The sequence below is a fragment of the Ornithorhynchus anatinus genome, chromosome 16 (assembly GCF_004115215.2).
Source record: "Ornithorhynchus anatinus isolate Pmale09 chromosome 16, mOrnAna1.pri.v4, whole genome shotgun sequence".
Classification (NCBI taxonomy): domain Eukaryota; kingdom Metazoa; phylum Chordata; class Mammalia; order Monotremata; family Ornithorhynchidae; genus Ornithorhynchus; species Ornithorhynchus anatinus.
This window is the reverse complement of record NC_041743.1, coordinates 27,212,825-27,227,762: the sequence shown is the minus strand read 5'-3', so window position 1 is coordinate 27,227,762 and position 14,938 is coordinate 27,212,825. Positions and strand designations below refer to the sequence as shown.

The 14,938-nt window shown below is 41.9% G+C and overlaps 1 protein-coding gene across 2 annotated transcripts in view; it reads left to right on the top strand.

The window, feature by feature from the left end:
• ATRNL1 (attractin like 1) overlaps positions 1-14,938 on the top strand; it is a 602,864-nt gene that overhangs the window by 463,255 nt on the left and 124,671 nt on the right. The gene's annotated exons all lie outside the window — the stretch shown is intronic.

Below are 14,938 nucleotides of genomic sequence, written 5' to 3'. Positions count from 1 at the left end.
CAGTGCTTTGCACACAGTAAGCGCTCAATAAATACAGTTGAATGGATGAAAAATGAATGAATGTTACTTGTCTGCCATGTGACCTTGGGTAACTTTTCGGCGCCTCAGTTCAGTGCAAAGAGCCTGGGCTTGGGAGTCAGAGGTCATGGGTTCAGATGCCGGCTCTGCCACTTGGCAGCAGTGTGACTGTGGACAAGTCACTTAACTTCTCGGTGCCTCAGTTACCTCACCTGTAAAACGCGTGGCTGAGTGGAGAGAGCACGGGCTTTGGAGTCAGAGGTCATGAGTTCGAATCCCGGCTCTGTCGCCTGTCAGCTGTGTGACCGTGGGCAAGTCACTGAACTTCTCTGTGCCTCAGTTACCTCATCTGTAAAATGGGGACGAAGACTGTGAGCCCCACGTGGGACAACCTGATTCCCCTGTGCCTACCCCAGCGCTGAGAACAGTGCTCTGCACGTAGTAAGCACTTAACAGATACCAACGTTATTATTAAAATGAGGATTAACTGTGAGCCTCACGTGGGACAACCTGATTACCTTGTATCTCCCCCAGCGCTTAGAACAGTGCTCTGCACATAGTAAGCGCTTAACAGATACCAACAGTGTTATTAATCTGCAAAATGGGGATTTAATAACTGTTCTCCCTTACACTTAGATTGTGAGGCCCATGTGGAACCTGACTATCTTGTATCTAACCCAGTGCTTGACCCGTAATGGGGACTAAAACCACAGTTGTTTTATAAACATTGTTACTGTCTTTAACCCCCTGAAGGGCTAGAATGAATACAGATAGGTGCTAACCACCACCCTGCCCACTAACTCTTCATCTCAGGGCCTCCGGGGGTAATCTTGTGTATTTTTTAGGTAGACGCAGGTCTCTAACAGATAACAGAGAAGGAAGAATGGATTTGATGTGTCAGAGGCAGTTGAGAGATTGAGTGGAGAGTCAAAAGTGTCGGTCAATAAAATGTTGGTCTCTTCTTCATCTTTTCATATGTCAGGAGCCTTGCTCTTAGAGTGCTGTGCGAGGATTTGCTTTTCTGAATCTATCTTTAGTCCCTACCTCTTCAAAATGGTTTTGCTCATTTCCTAATGGAAATGGGAAAACCAAACATATGAAATTCAGGCGTTAGTAAATCAGTCGTTAAGTATCATGTTTAGTTGGAAGTGGGATGTTAGAGTGAGAAAAAGGATAATAAAAACAGTTGCTTTTTAGATTCAAAACTTCTCTGTGTCTGTTTCCAACTGGACAGTAAAAGAATAATCTCTGATTTCTTCTCAGCTAATAACTTGCCCAGCTCTAAAATACCTAGGGTCCCGCAACAAATCCACAGAATTGACATTTAAGATTTGGCCGGCCCGGTGTTACCTGGCTTGGGATTTGTACTTTAGCATATCAATCAATGGTCAGGTCAATATGTAAGCTGTTAGCAGTTAGGGAAACTTCTTGTTTTCAGTGTTCTTTTACTTTAATTATAAATAACAGTCAACCAAAAAATATGGAATGGTAAATTTCATAGTATTTTTAGTCGCTTTAGAATGGCAAGTTTGCCATCTCAATCTTTTGCATGTAAAAGTTTCCTTCTGATTCTTCTTTTCTCTGGCTTCCGATTCTGATGCTCCTAATTAATCTGAGTTATACGTGAACCGTCGATTCCATTATAATTTAGCCAAATTTGATACCTGGAGAAAATATCTATTGTCTTTTGATTTTTCTGATACCAAAAAAGCCAGTGTTCAAACAGATCCTTGCTTCCCGTCTTTTCTGTATAGCCTTTATGTGAACTAGAGATACTTACAAAGTTCATCTTGCGCTACTTTATGAGCCCTGTTGACTCTTTGTTTCTTGAAGTCTTTGAGAAATAAAATAAGCTTGAAACTTTTTTTCCCCCCATCAGAATAAAACATTTCCCCTTGGAAGATATGAGATACGCTTTAGTCTTTACAGAAGCATAAAAGCTTCTTGAGTTTCACTAAAAGTTGCTGTGCTTTTAGGTAACCTTTTTGGAGAAAGCGTGTACTGTCAGTTTATTTTAACTTTGGTGGAAAGAATATCCACTCTGTGTAGTTTATTCTCCCTACTTGGTTCTGTGGTAGAATTCCTTTCTTGTTTATCATGGCGAACCTTAATTCTTTCTTGAAATATGGATATATACCAAACGCTTCATGCAATGCTTTGCACCCAGTAAGCGGTCACTAAATTCCATTGATTGATAAATGCTGCACTCCTGGAGCCGATGTGTTATGTGATATGTTTGAGAAATCTCCCCAGCATCTGAAAATTGAAGCTTTTGATTGTTTTCCTTGCACTAACCCTCATGTTCCATACAAACTCTAAAGTTGCATTCACCTTCCAAATTCGTAAAATATTCCCAGGATAGCTCTGGGATATCCTGAGAATGCCAGCGCATCACTGTAAATAATAATTATAGTATTTGTTAAGCGCTTACTATGTGCGCTGTTCCAAGCGCCGGGGTAGGTATATGCTAATTGGCTTGGACACAGTCCCTGTCCCACATGGGGCTCACCGTCTTAATCCTGTTTCACAGATGAGGGAACTGAGGCCCAGAGAAGTAAAGTCACTTGCCTAAGGTCACACAGCAGGCAAGTGGCAGAACCGGAATTAGAACCCAGAGCCTTCTGACTTTCCATTCATTCATTCAATAGTATTTATTGAGCGCTTACTACGTGCGGAGCACTGTACTAAGTGCTTGGAATGAACAAGTCGGCAACAGATAGAGACAGTCCCTGCCGTTTGACGGGCTGACGGTCTAATCGACGGGCTTACAGTCTAATCGACGGGCTTACAGTCTAATCGGTGTGTGCTGTATCCACTAGGCCACACTCTGTCTAACCTTGTGCTTAACAGTGTTTTGGCACGTAGAAGATGCTAAATAGAAACCATTAAAAAGCATCCAGTCTCCCTCTGCCTCAGATCCTGATGCCCAAGTTCCACATTTTGGGAGCTGCTCCTCTGTTCAGAGCTGGAGCGTGCACCGGTAGGGGCTTCCAAAGACCTGTGGACCAAGCAGCGAGAGAAGCAGCGTGGCATAGTGGGTAAAGCGTGGGCCTAGGAGTCAGAAGGTCATGGGTTCTGATCCCCCCCCTCTGCCAACTGTGTGCTGTGTGGCCTTGGGCGTGTCACTTCCCTTCTCTGTGCCTCAGTTACCACATCTGTAAAACGGAGATTGAGACTATGAGCCCCACATGGGTCAGGGACTGCGTCCAACCCGATTTGTTTTTATCCACCCCAGTGCTTAGTACAATGCCTGGCATAGTAAGCACTTAACAAATACCACAATTATTGTAGTTGTTGTGATTATGTGGAGCGATCAAGATTCCCACAGAGAAGGGCTGTAATAATAATAATAATGTTGGGATTTGTTAAGCGCTTACTAGGTGCAGAGCACTGTTCTAAGCGCTGGGGTAGATACAGAGTAATCAGGTTGTCCCACCTGAGGCTCACAGTTAATCCCCATTTTACAGATGAGGGAACTGAGGCACAGAGAAGTTAAGTGACTTGCCCACAGTCACCCAGCTGACAAGTGGCAGAGCCGGAATTCGAACTCATGACCTCTGACTCCCAAGCCCGGGCTCTTTCCACTGAGCCACGCTGCTTCTCACAGGTTTGGGCCAGTCTCAACCAGATGCCTGCAAAATGGTTCCTGTGACGTTACACGTGACCTCAAGTGCTGTCCCTGGCCACCCCATCCAAGAGTCCTAGAGAAAAAATGTGACAGCTCCTCATTTGCAAATCTAGCTAGAGCTACAACATGAGGTCTTGTAGTGAATATCAGTTCGTCCTGTTTGTTCGACTGTCTCTATCTGTTACTGAGTTGTACGTTCCAAGCGTTTAATACAGTGCTCTGCACATAGTGAGCGCTCAATAAATATGATTGAATGAATGAACGAATGCCCCAGCCGTGTTTTCTGAGGACTAGGATTTAAAGCTTGTAGTTTAGATTCTCAGAAAGTAAAGCACATCTATCTTTTAAGAAAACCTTTGTCGGCTTTCGTTGTTGAAATTTCTTAAGTTAATATGACCAGGAGGCTCCCGATTGTGCTGCTTGTTTGTTTTTTTTTTATATCAAATCATAAACCATTCATCCTATATGAAGGAAGAGAGGGTTAGAAGTGGCGAAGTGATAAGTTTAGTTGATATCAAGTCAAACCATTTTTCTTTCAAAAAATGGGGAAATAAAATGTAATAAAACTTGTCAAGAAAGTTGACACTCTAAATATCCCCAAATATTCAATCTATTGTCAAGAAAAATGAAAAGCATGAATCACTCCTTCTCCTGACACATTTTAAAACTGGTTTACAGAGAAATTATAGTGATTTGGCGGTATGAGTGGTAATAGCACTGGAGAGTTTCCCTCAATACCTAAAAGGGTTCAATTGTTTTGTATTAGTATATCTAGATGCATGAAAATGAGAGAGAGTGCAGGGCACAATTGCTAAAAGTAAATAGGTGTATCATAGCATTAACTCTTATCATTGGAACAATTTGTAGGTGTTTGGTCCTTTTTTTTTTTTAAAGTATTGATTGCTTTCTTTGATTTCATGTTTCTGCCCTAGGATGGTAACAAAGTGTATTTTGCTCCCCTTTGTGTCTCCTTTGTGTTTTAGTTTGTGCACTTGTCGTTAATGAGAACGATCTGATACGTGATGAACCATCCCTTCGATAATGTTTCCTTGTAGAAATTGCCTCTCGCTGTACTGTCCACAGGCATATTCAGCCAATCGACCAGTGGTATTTATGGAGTGCTTATTGTGCACAGAGCTCTGTACTTAGCATTTGGGAGAGTACAACGCAACCGGGTTGTGAGTCACCGTTGCCCGGGCACACCTCACCATACGGTAACGATGTGTTCCTTGAATACGTGGGTATATTTTGAACGGTTATATCGTAGGGTTTGTTGGCACATAGGCTTACAGATCAAAAATGGTTGCCCATTCCAGAATCTCTGGGAAAGTAATATGAAATTATTTTACACGCTTTGCACTTTAGTATTAAGCATCCCAAAATATTGTATAATCTTCGCTAGAATAATTCAAGGCCTAACATCACGACATTATCGAAATAAGTTATATTAGGGTGAATTCTTTCAGCAGGTTACATGAGTAGAACCTTGCTCTGCCATCTGTGGTAGGGTTTTTTGTTTTTAACTTTCGTGAATATTGTGAATTCGGTTGAACAACAGACTTGATTTTGCCATCCTAAAGTACTTTGTAACATGCTAATTCCTTCTGAGCACCTCTGTACAATTTTTTAACTCCTCTTTCCATCAAGGTCTTTGATCTTTTTTATAAATGATCAATCCGTCGATCACATTTATTGAGCGCTTACTGTGTGCAGAGTGCTGTACTAAACACTTGGGAGAGTACAGCGTAGCAGAGTTCGTAGAGGTGGTCCCTGCCTAAAATGAGGTAAATTAATCCGTTTTCTTTAAATTTGATCTATTAATCTCAAGGGGTGGGGAGGAGAACTTAACTTCTTCATCTGTTTTGGCAAATTGCAATGATGCATTGATGTGCTTAAGTTCATTGAGGTCCTCATTGGATGATTGCTCGGAATGAGTTGCAGTTAACATCAATATCTGTGTCCTGTATTTCTAATTAAATGCCTATCTTGTTCAACAACTTCTGTGTTTACCCACTCAGAGAGTTATTCCTACGTCTTGAAGATGAGACACAAACTGTGATCAGATTTTCCCCCAAGATCCATATATTGTTGATTTCTTAATCTCAGCCCGTGTAGGGAGAAGGCAGAAAATGTATTTACTTGTCGCCCTCAGCTGAAACGTCAGGATAGTTGGTTTTTGTGTACATAGGATAAAGCATAAAATGATATATGTTGTTCCCCAGGGCTAGTTGTATGATGAGATGGCTGTTACCTGCAACTATCAAGGCTTCAGACAATCATGGCTTTATCTCTCAGTTTACACTTATTAAGGGCAGGAATGACGTCTTCTACAACCAGTTGTTTGTTCTCAAAAACCTAATATGCTCTGGATGCGGTGAGTGCATAGTGAATACTGCTGCTGCTGCTGCTGCTTTAGGAAATTCTGCTCTTGCAAGGTCCAAAATACATGCCTTTTGGAATCTCTATTGAGATTTTTCTTCTAGGGATTTTCTACAAGCAAATTCTTTTGCCTTATGTTTTGCTAAGGTGCCCAGTCAATACATATACAATCAAAATGTGTAATCAGAGGTTATGTAAATTTTTAATGATCAAGACCGGTTTATTTCCAAGTGTCCTTCATTTTCATCAGATTCAAGTTAGCTGTAGTTATCTTCAGACTTTTAGCGGACCTGTGTCTATCTCGTCTCTGTATGTTATGTAGTGTAATGAACAGAAATCGTTATTTTCTTTTTATTGTGTTCAGATGAACTATATCATTCAGGAATAACGGCTCCAATCTGTTGTTTCCCTGGTATTTAATGTGATTTCTTTTATATTCAGTGATCACTGTCAAGATATATTTTTTCCAGTGCCTTCATCTTATTATTATTAATAATAATATCTTGGGTTTTGTCTAGTGCTTTTATTCCCAAAGCAGACTCATAATACTTCATTTTTACACTCACTGCACTCCTGCGAGTTAAGTAAGGAGGCAGGTATTCATATCTCCATTTTTCAGATGAAGAAATTGAGGTACAGATAGATTAAGTGACTTGTCCAAGATCGCACAACAGGCCGATGGCTGAACTTGGACTCGAATCCAAGTCCTCCGGCCCCTGAACCGGCACTCTTCCACCATACCATGCTACCCTCCTCTGCATCTTCCATGAGAACGCTGCCCTTTGTCTGTCCAAACCAACCTGTAGAAAGTGGTGTCACTCTATAACCCCGTAAATTTGCTTTCTAAAATTTTGACATCATCTGTTCCTCTTCATTCAGGCGTATTTATTGAGTGATTACTGTGTGCAGAGCACTGGACTAAGCGCTTGGAAAGTACAATGCATTGCCTGCATTTTTAATAAGGACGGTAGATTGAACAGGCATCTCCGGGGGTTATTTCATTAGAGTAAAGCTCACAGTTTTCAGTAAAAAGAAAATTTTCTGGTTGAATATTTTACTTTTCTTCCCTTATGCCATGGATTATACAAAAATAATAGGGTTATTATCATCCGTAGGGTTCAGGGCTGTCCTCCATCTTTCCCCATTTAACTTTCCAGCTCCTTTTTCAATCAGTTAGTCAGTAGTATTTGTTGAGTATTTACTCCGTGTCAAGTTCTGTGCCAACCGTTCGGGAACACGGTAGAATTAGCTAGATGGTCCCTGCACCAAAGAGCTTAAAATTTAGAAAGAGAGATGGACACCAAAGTAAATTTCAGAAAGGAGGCAGTAATAGATTATTAAAGATATGTGCGTGAGAGCTAAAGGATGGGTGAGGCGGGGGTGAGTGCCTAATGCTTAGGTGATGCAGGAGTAATGAAATGATAGAAGTGTGGAGAATGAGGAGGGAAGATGAGTTTAATCAGGGAGGGCCTCCTGGAGGAGAGGAGCTTTCAGACGATGGGGAGAGCAGTGGATTGCGGAATGTGCGTGGAGAGGGAATTTCAGGCACAAGGGAAAGAGCGTGAAATGAGCAAGAGGTGGGTGGCAAGAGAGATGACGACAAGGCACTGTGAGTAGAGTGTCTTGAGAGGACTGAAGCGAATGAGCTGGGGTGTTGTGTACGAGGAGCGAGGATAAGTAGGAATGAAAGAGGTGGTGGAGTGAGTGCCTTAAAACCAGTGCCCCTGGAGGTTTTTGAGGACGGGAAGAGATGTGCAAAAATATATTTTAGGAAAATGATCCCAACAGCCTAGCGAAGTATGGACTGGACAGGGGAGAGACTGGATGTAAGAGGAGGGGAGGTGTGCAAAAAGATATTTTAGAAAAATGATCCAAACAGCCTAGCAAAGTATGGACTGGACAGGAGAGAGATTGGACTAGACCGACGCAGTGGTCTAGTCAGCATGTGACACGCGTTCGGACCGGAACGGGGGCATTTTGGAAGATCAAGGTGGAATGATTCTGCAGACGTTGTGAAGGAAGAACGGATGGGATATAGCGACAGACCGGATACGATGATTATAAGGGAGAGAGGGATTCAAGAACGATGTCATGGTTGTGGGTTGGAGAGAGAGAGATGTTGGTGGCTTGACAACAGTGAGGGAAAATTCGGTAGAGTGAGAATTCGGGTGGGAGGATGGGTTCAGTTTAGGACAATTTGAGCTCAAGGTGCTATCAGCACATTCACAGAGAGACATCCCGGAGGTCGGAGGAGGTCTAATCCCAGCTCCGCCACTGTCTGCCGGGTCACCTTGGGTAAGCCACTTAACTTCTCTGTGCCTCAGTTACCTCATCTGTAAAATGGGGATTAGGACTGTGAGTCCCACGTGGGACAACCTTATTACCTTGTATCTACTCTAGTGCTTTAAACAGTGCTCGGCACACAGTAAGTCTTTAACAGATACCACCGTTGTTATTATTAGGTAAGGTTGTAGAGAAGGGATGAGGTTGTGGAGCCACTAGCTTGAGCTACATTTGGGAGTCACCTGTACAGAGGTGAGAATTGAAGGTATGGAAACGGATGAGCCCCCAAGGGAATGAGTATAGATTGAGAATGGAAGGGAGCCCAGAACTGAGCCTTGAGGGCCCTATAGTTTAAGAGAGGGAAGCAAGGGACGAGCACTCGAAAGACCGGGAGAAGGAGCAGCCAGAGAGGTATGAGAAGAACCGAGAGAGGACTGTCACAAAAGCCGAGGTTAGATAGTATCTCAAAGAGATGGGCGCGGCCCCCATTGGCCAAGGCACCTTTTTACACACTACAGCCCATGTGACATCTTTAGCTTCTCCAATACATGCCTTGTAACTAAACGTACCCACTAGTGACTCTCTTGCTTCTTGCTCTCATCGCGCTCACTGCCTGGAACTCTGGCACCTTTCAAAGCATCTGGACCACAACTCGTCTGATGGTCAGACCCTCCTAAAAGCCCTCTCCCTCCAGGAAGCGTTCCCTAGTTCGTTCTTACTACCCCAGTCAGTCCATCCAAAGGCCACCCTTAGGAGTTTGAATTTGCATCCATCCTCCGGCTTGTGCATTACATGACCACCCTTAGCAATTTTTTTCTATCTACTCCCATCCTCAAAACGTATACTACCCCAGTCAGCCCATCCAAAGGCCACCCTTAGCAGTTTGAATTTGCATCCATCCCCCGGCTTGTGTATTACATGACCACCCTTAGCAATTTTTTTCTATCTACTCCCATCCTCAAAACGTATACATATATCAGTATTTTAGATGGTGTTATAATTCGTATCCAACTGTCTCCACAATTGGATTTGAAGCTCCTTGAGGACAGAAACCAAGTCCGTTATACTCCCCCACGCCCACAGTATAGTACCGTACTCAGTGGGCACTCAATAAGTACTGACTGATGGACTGACTGAACACCCTGTGAACTCTCCAGAATGAAGCAAACTATTTTCTGTGTGCAGCCAATTAAAATGACTGTTGTCTAACTGAGCGAACCACTTTACGTCGTATTTTACCACGATACAGTTCCTCCTTTGTAAACCCTTTCGATTCTTAACCACTTCAACAGATATGATAAATGAACTCGGTATTACTGGAGAGACTTTTAGTGTCAATGAGGAATAACATCTTTAAAAAGCATTTTAGCCAAAAGCGGTTTGGGACAGATTCATACTGTATGGCTTGCAAAGATGAAAAGTGCTCAGAGATATTTTTTTCTATCACAGATACAATGCAGTAAACTGGCCTTCGTTCTTTATTCATTTTTGAAATAATCTGGAGAAAGGAGCTTGATGCGAGCACATATTTAAGGTAGAATATCAGTTATAAAAAAGGAATTGTGATGATTATCCATTGTCTATATTCCTTCTGCTTTATTTCATTGATTTGTATGAAAAAGGACTCCTCTTGTGCAGATTTCCTTTCAACTCAATCCACCAGTGAAATTATCCTGCACTCGTGGCCTCTCAGTCTGTTGTCATGGAAACCATTTGTATGTTTCAAATTTAGTAAAATAATATAGGTTCAACTCTGATTACTACTATTATATTTATTTATAGCTTGCTTAGTGAACACAACTCTGTATAATATGAAGCGGGCTAGTATGAAAAAAAAGTTCACCGTCAATATTCAGGTGGCTTTAAACCACAAAAGCCACTTTTTCTAAATATCTCAAAGCTTAGCTCTTTCAAAAGCAAATAGATACTGGGGAATCATTTCAGGGTTTAGTGAGGAATGGAAGGTATGTGAGAGGGGAGCCAATTGGATAACATGGTGCTGATAGATTGATGGCTGAAAAGTTAGCACAGGTTTGAGATGACTGATTAGTAATGGAAGTAATATCAAATGATTGAAAAAGAGTGAGGCCAAAAATCAGTTCATTGTGTTTGAGGCCGTGTAGTGGATAGCGCTCTATCCACAAGGCCGCCCTGCCCCCTTGCACGTGTTCCTGTGAGAGCACAGTCCTCCCAATATTTGGCACTTTTGAGATGATTGTGTCAGAGACCTGCCAACATGTTTGTAGCCTCTTGAGTTGGGAAGGTTTCGGCTATATTGGAAGCCTAGCCGGAATCCAGTTTCTAGAGTTCCTGTTGTATTCTTAAGCTTGTTGGCGTAGAATACGTTGAACGGGACTGCCTTGCCACATACCTGTGCTTTACTATAATTGTATTAGGCAAAGAGTCATTCGTAGCACGTTCAACTCATTTACCTGACCACATATGGTACCACAGTGGAATAGTCTGAGGATGTCATATCCCGGAATGACTACTCCAACAGACCCCTCTATAGTGTCCTACTGCCTTTTCCTCCAGCCTCTTCCTTCTCCCCTCTCCCTAGCATCCAGTCTGTACTTCATTGTGCTGCCCAAATCATTTTTCTAAAACACAAACTAAACATTTCTCCACAAAAAGCTTCCAAAAGTTGCCCTTTCCTCTCTGAATCAAGCAAAACCTCCAGACCATCAACTTTAAGGCACTTAGTCAACACTTTTCCTCCAACCTCCCAAAGCAGCCTAATTTCCAGAGTTCAGGCTTATTGATGGTGTCAGATCATAATAATAATGATGGTATTTGTCAAGTGCTTACTCTATGCCACGCACTGTTCTAAGCTCTGGGGTAGATTCAGGGTAATCGGATTGTCCCACGTGGGGCTCACATTTTTTAATCCTCGTTTTACAGATGAAGTAACTGAGGCACAGAAAAGTTAAGTGACTTGTCTAAAGTCACACAGCAAACAAGTGGCGGAGCCAGGATCTGAACCCACAACCTCTGACTCCTAAGCCCGTGCTCTTTCCACTAAGCCATGCTGCTTCTCTGCAGATGCTTTTTTAAGGTCTAGGAAAAGGGTATAAAGGTCTCAACGGTGCCCTCTGCACTTCTCCTAGATCTGTGATACTGCAAATAATCCTTAATGTTGCCATAGACTTGGACAAGAAGCCTCATTGCTAGTATAACGATGCATGGTTAACCACATTCTTCAGGAGCCTGACTAGAATCTGTCCAACCGTGGACGGCAGTGAAATATGCCTCAGCAGTTTCTCTTCTCACTAATTTTTTGATCGCCTGCTTCTCTCCACGGGATGAGATATTTCTGAAAAAACAAATAAAATGGATATCATAAAGTCCAACCACCACAAAACCATCACCTTTTTCTGGTAATTTATCCTCAGGTTTGATGGAGAGTCTTCCTCTCCCTCACAAAAGAAACCTCAGAGAAAACCCTATTGAAGTGAAAATACTAGTTTGGATAGACCATTGGTCTGTACTAATATGGCAGTAATAAAGATCACTCTACATTTTATAAAGAGAGATATTCATAATTAAACCCTATTGATGATGTGAACATAGCCCATTAGTTTCTTCCATAATTATACATTTTTCTCCTTTATGACAAGTCACATGTTGGTGAGATCTATGGCTTCCGTTCTCATTTAAGTTCAGAAATCTTAAATGATCAAAATTATGACCCATTTAGAACATTGTCACAGAATGTGTAACTACTGAAATTGCTCCAGAAGTCAAAGCATTTTTCTAACCAAAGGCATTGTTGAAAGAAGAAGTGGAATAAAAATGTTTTTGAAGGAAATACATTATAGAAATTACACCTACTGAGATTGAGTTGTGAAATGAAAGTACATAAATATGGCTAATTCCAAAGACGTAACATTTGGCCATATGATGTCTTTCCCGATCTGTGCCACCTCTTGAAGTGAACAACCTCTTTAAGGTTTCCATCCTGCAACTATGAAAAGGGGGTGTTGGGGGCAAAAACAGAATAAGAGAAATTATAAAAAAACTTTGATCTTTACCCAAAGTGGCACATCTATGACTATAACTCTTCCTCTTGTTGTTGCTGATTTTTTTTTTTCTTTTTACCGTCAAATGTCTTATATATATATATGTGTATATGTATGTAGACGCATACATACACACAAGCGAGAAAGCAAAACGCCCTCAATAATAAGCACTGAGGCAATTTAAATCCACCCCCTCCTTGGTTTAGTGTTGCCAGATTCCCAGTGAGTTTAGTTGTTTTTTCCCACAGTCAGTAGGCCATTAACTTGGAAAGAAACTAACACTTTCAAATAGTTTTCCCAAATATTGTGAGATGTCGCGCGTGACGTATTTTAGAAGGGAATCAGGATACCCTGATGTTGCCAGGGAGCTCAGTAGGGGAAAGGTACCAGAACCTTTGTAAAAGAGGGAAGGTGCCTGTATATAAGAAGTCCCTTCTACCCAGTCCCAGCTGCTCTCCCTTCTTATTCTTCATCACCATGCCTCAAAAGAAGTATGCATAGTGGAAAGAGCACGAACCTGGGATTCAGAAGGTCATGGGTTCTAATGCCGGCTCCACCACGAGTCTGCTGCGTGCCCTCGGTTCACTTCTCTGTGCCTCAGTCACCTCATCTGTAAAATGGGGATTTGATACTTTGAGCCCCACATGGGTCGGGGACTGTGCCCAACCCAATTTGCTCCTGTCCACCCCAGAGCGTAGTACAGTGCCTGGCTTATAGTAAGTGCTTAACAAATGCTATGATTATCAATTATTATTACTATCATCTATCGTTTTCAAAACTAAACTCATCTTCCCTACCCATCTTCCCTGATTGATATCAGTGTTGGGGTTTTTATATATCTTAAGCCCTGAGTGGGGGGTGCTAACCCAGTTAGCCTACTCTTCCCCCGTTTGGGGAAGGGAACAGAAAGGCAGAGGAATTGGCTCCAGAGAGCACTAAAAGCAAGATTTGGATGCCGGTTGCCATAGCTGGCCGGTCTCCATTTCTACTTTTAGAAAGTTAATCACCAGCTCCTCTGAACTGACAGCTTCTGAAGGTTTGGCCCTAGATTGTAATTTCCTTGTAGTCAGGGAATGTGTCTACCAACTCTTTTGTAGTGTATTCTCCCAAGGGCTGAGTACAGTGAGCGCACACAATATGCCCTCAATGAATACCATTGATCGATTGATTGATTGTTCGCGGGAGAAGCTCCTGCTGCTTCAGGAGCTGCCTGAACTTGTAATGGACGTCATGGGGAGCCCAGGCAGAAGGAGAAAGATAGAGACATTCATTCATTTGTATTTATTGAGCACTTACTGTGTGCAAAGCACTGTACTAAGTGCTAGGGAGGGTACAGTACAACAATAAACTGATACATTACCTGCCCGTAACAAGCTTACAGTGGGGGAGACAGACATTAATAAAAATGAATGAATTATAGATATGTAATAAGTGATGTGGGGCAGGGAGGTGGATGAATAAAGGGACCAAGTCAGTGCCACACAGAAGGGAGTGAGAGAAGAGGAAAGGAGGGCTTAGTCAGGAAAGGCCTCTTGGAGGAGATGGGCCTTGAAAAAGAGTTTGAAGAGGAGAGAGTAATTGTCTGTCAGATAAGAGGAGGGAACGTGTTCCAGGCCAGAGATGGGACGTCTAGCTGTGGTTGTGCTTTCTACAGAAGCGGCTGAAATGGAAAGTCCTGAAACGGGCCTCGGGCCGTCACCTCTTGAACTCAGATAGTTTCTCAAGGACATTATACGTCTCCCTTTTCAGAGGGACCAATTGGATCGAAATACCTTGGGGCAGTGGAGGGGGTTTTGCAGCTGTGCCTTGACTTCAGCTTGTCCCAACTTCACATCCCGTTGGTTATACTTGCTTTAATTTAGGTTGCTCCTAATGTTTTGTCAGAATATTTGGAGAGAAAAAAGGCATAGCGCTTTCTGCAGGGGAAAGTTTTGTGAAAACAAATCCGTATTAAAATCATTATAAATCAGATACATTTCAAGTCGTATTCTGAGATTATTTTATTTGCTATATGAAGCCTGCACTTCACTCTAAAATGTATTGGTGAACAGGGAGTATATTAAAAAAGAGTAATATTTCATGATAGCAACATAAGGTGAAAATAATTGACTAAAATCTTGCCTTATGGGACTTGGCTTTTAATCTAAAAAGATATCAAATGTAATGACATTCATCCATATGAGAAATTTGTAAACTTTCAGAAATTGTCACAAACTTATGAGCCTAGTTCAAATCTTAGTAACTCATAGAAAGTAAATCCATTGGGAAAGTCTTTTGGAAATGCCATGCAGAGAGCCCTCTCATTCCTCTCTGCTCTGCTCTTTCTCTCACACTTTTCATCTGCCTCTCTGAGGTTTCATCACTCAGTAAATGTTTAGCAAAAAAATATATAAAATTTAGGATTTACAGGCACTCGTGACATTTATGGTACTTTTGATTAACAATTTTATTAGAGTTGTCCAAAAATAATTCATTATTTTATTTTTTTCTTTGTAGTTCTCTAAAATGTTGCCATGATCATCAAATAGATCAGGCCGGGTAATAAAAGCCATACAGCTAGTACTAGAACATACTGTCATATAACCATTAAGACGATACTAGGAGCCAAAAT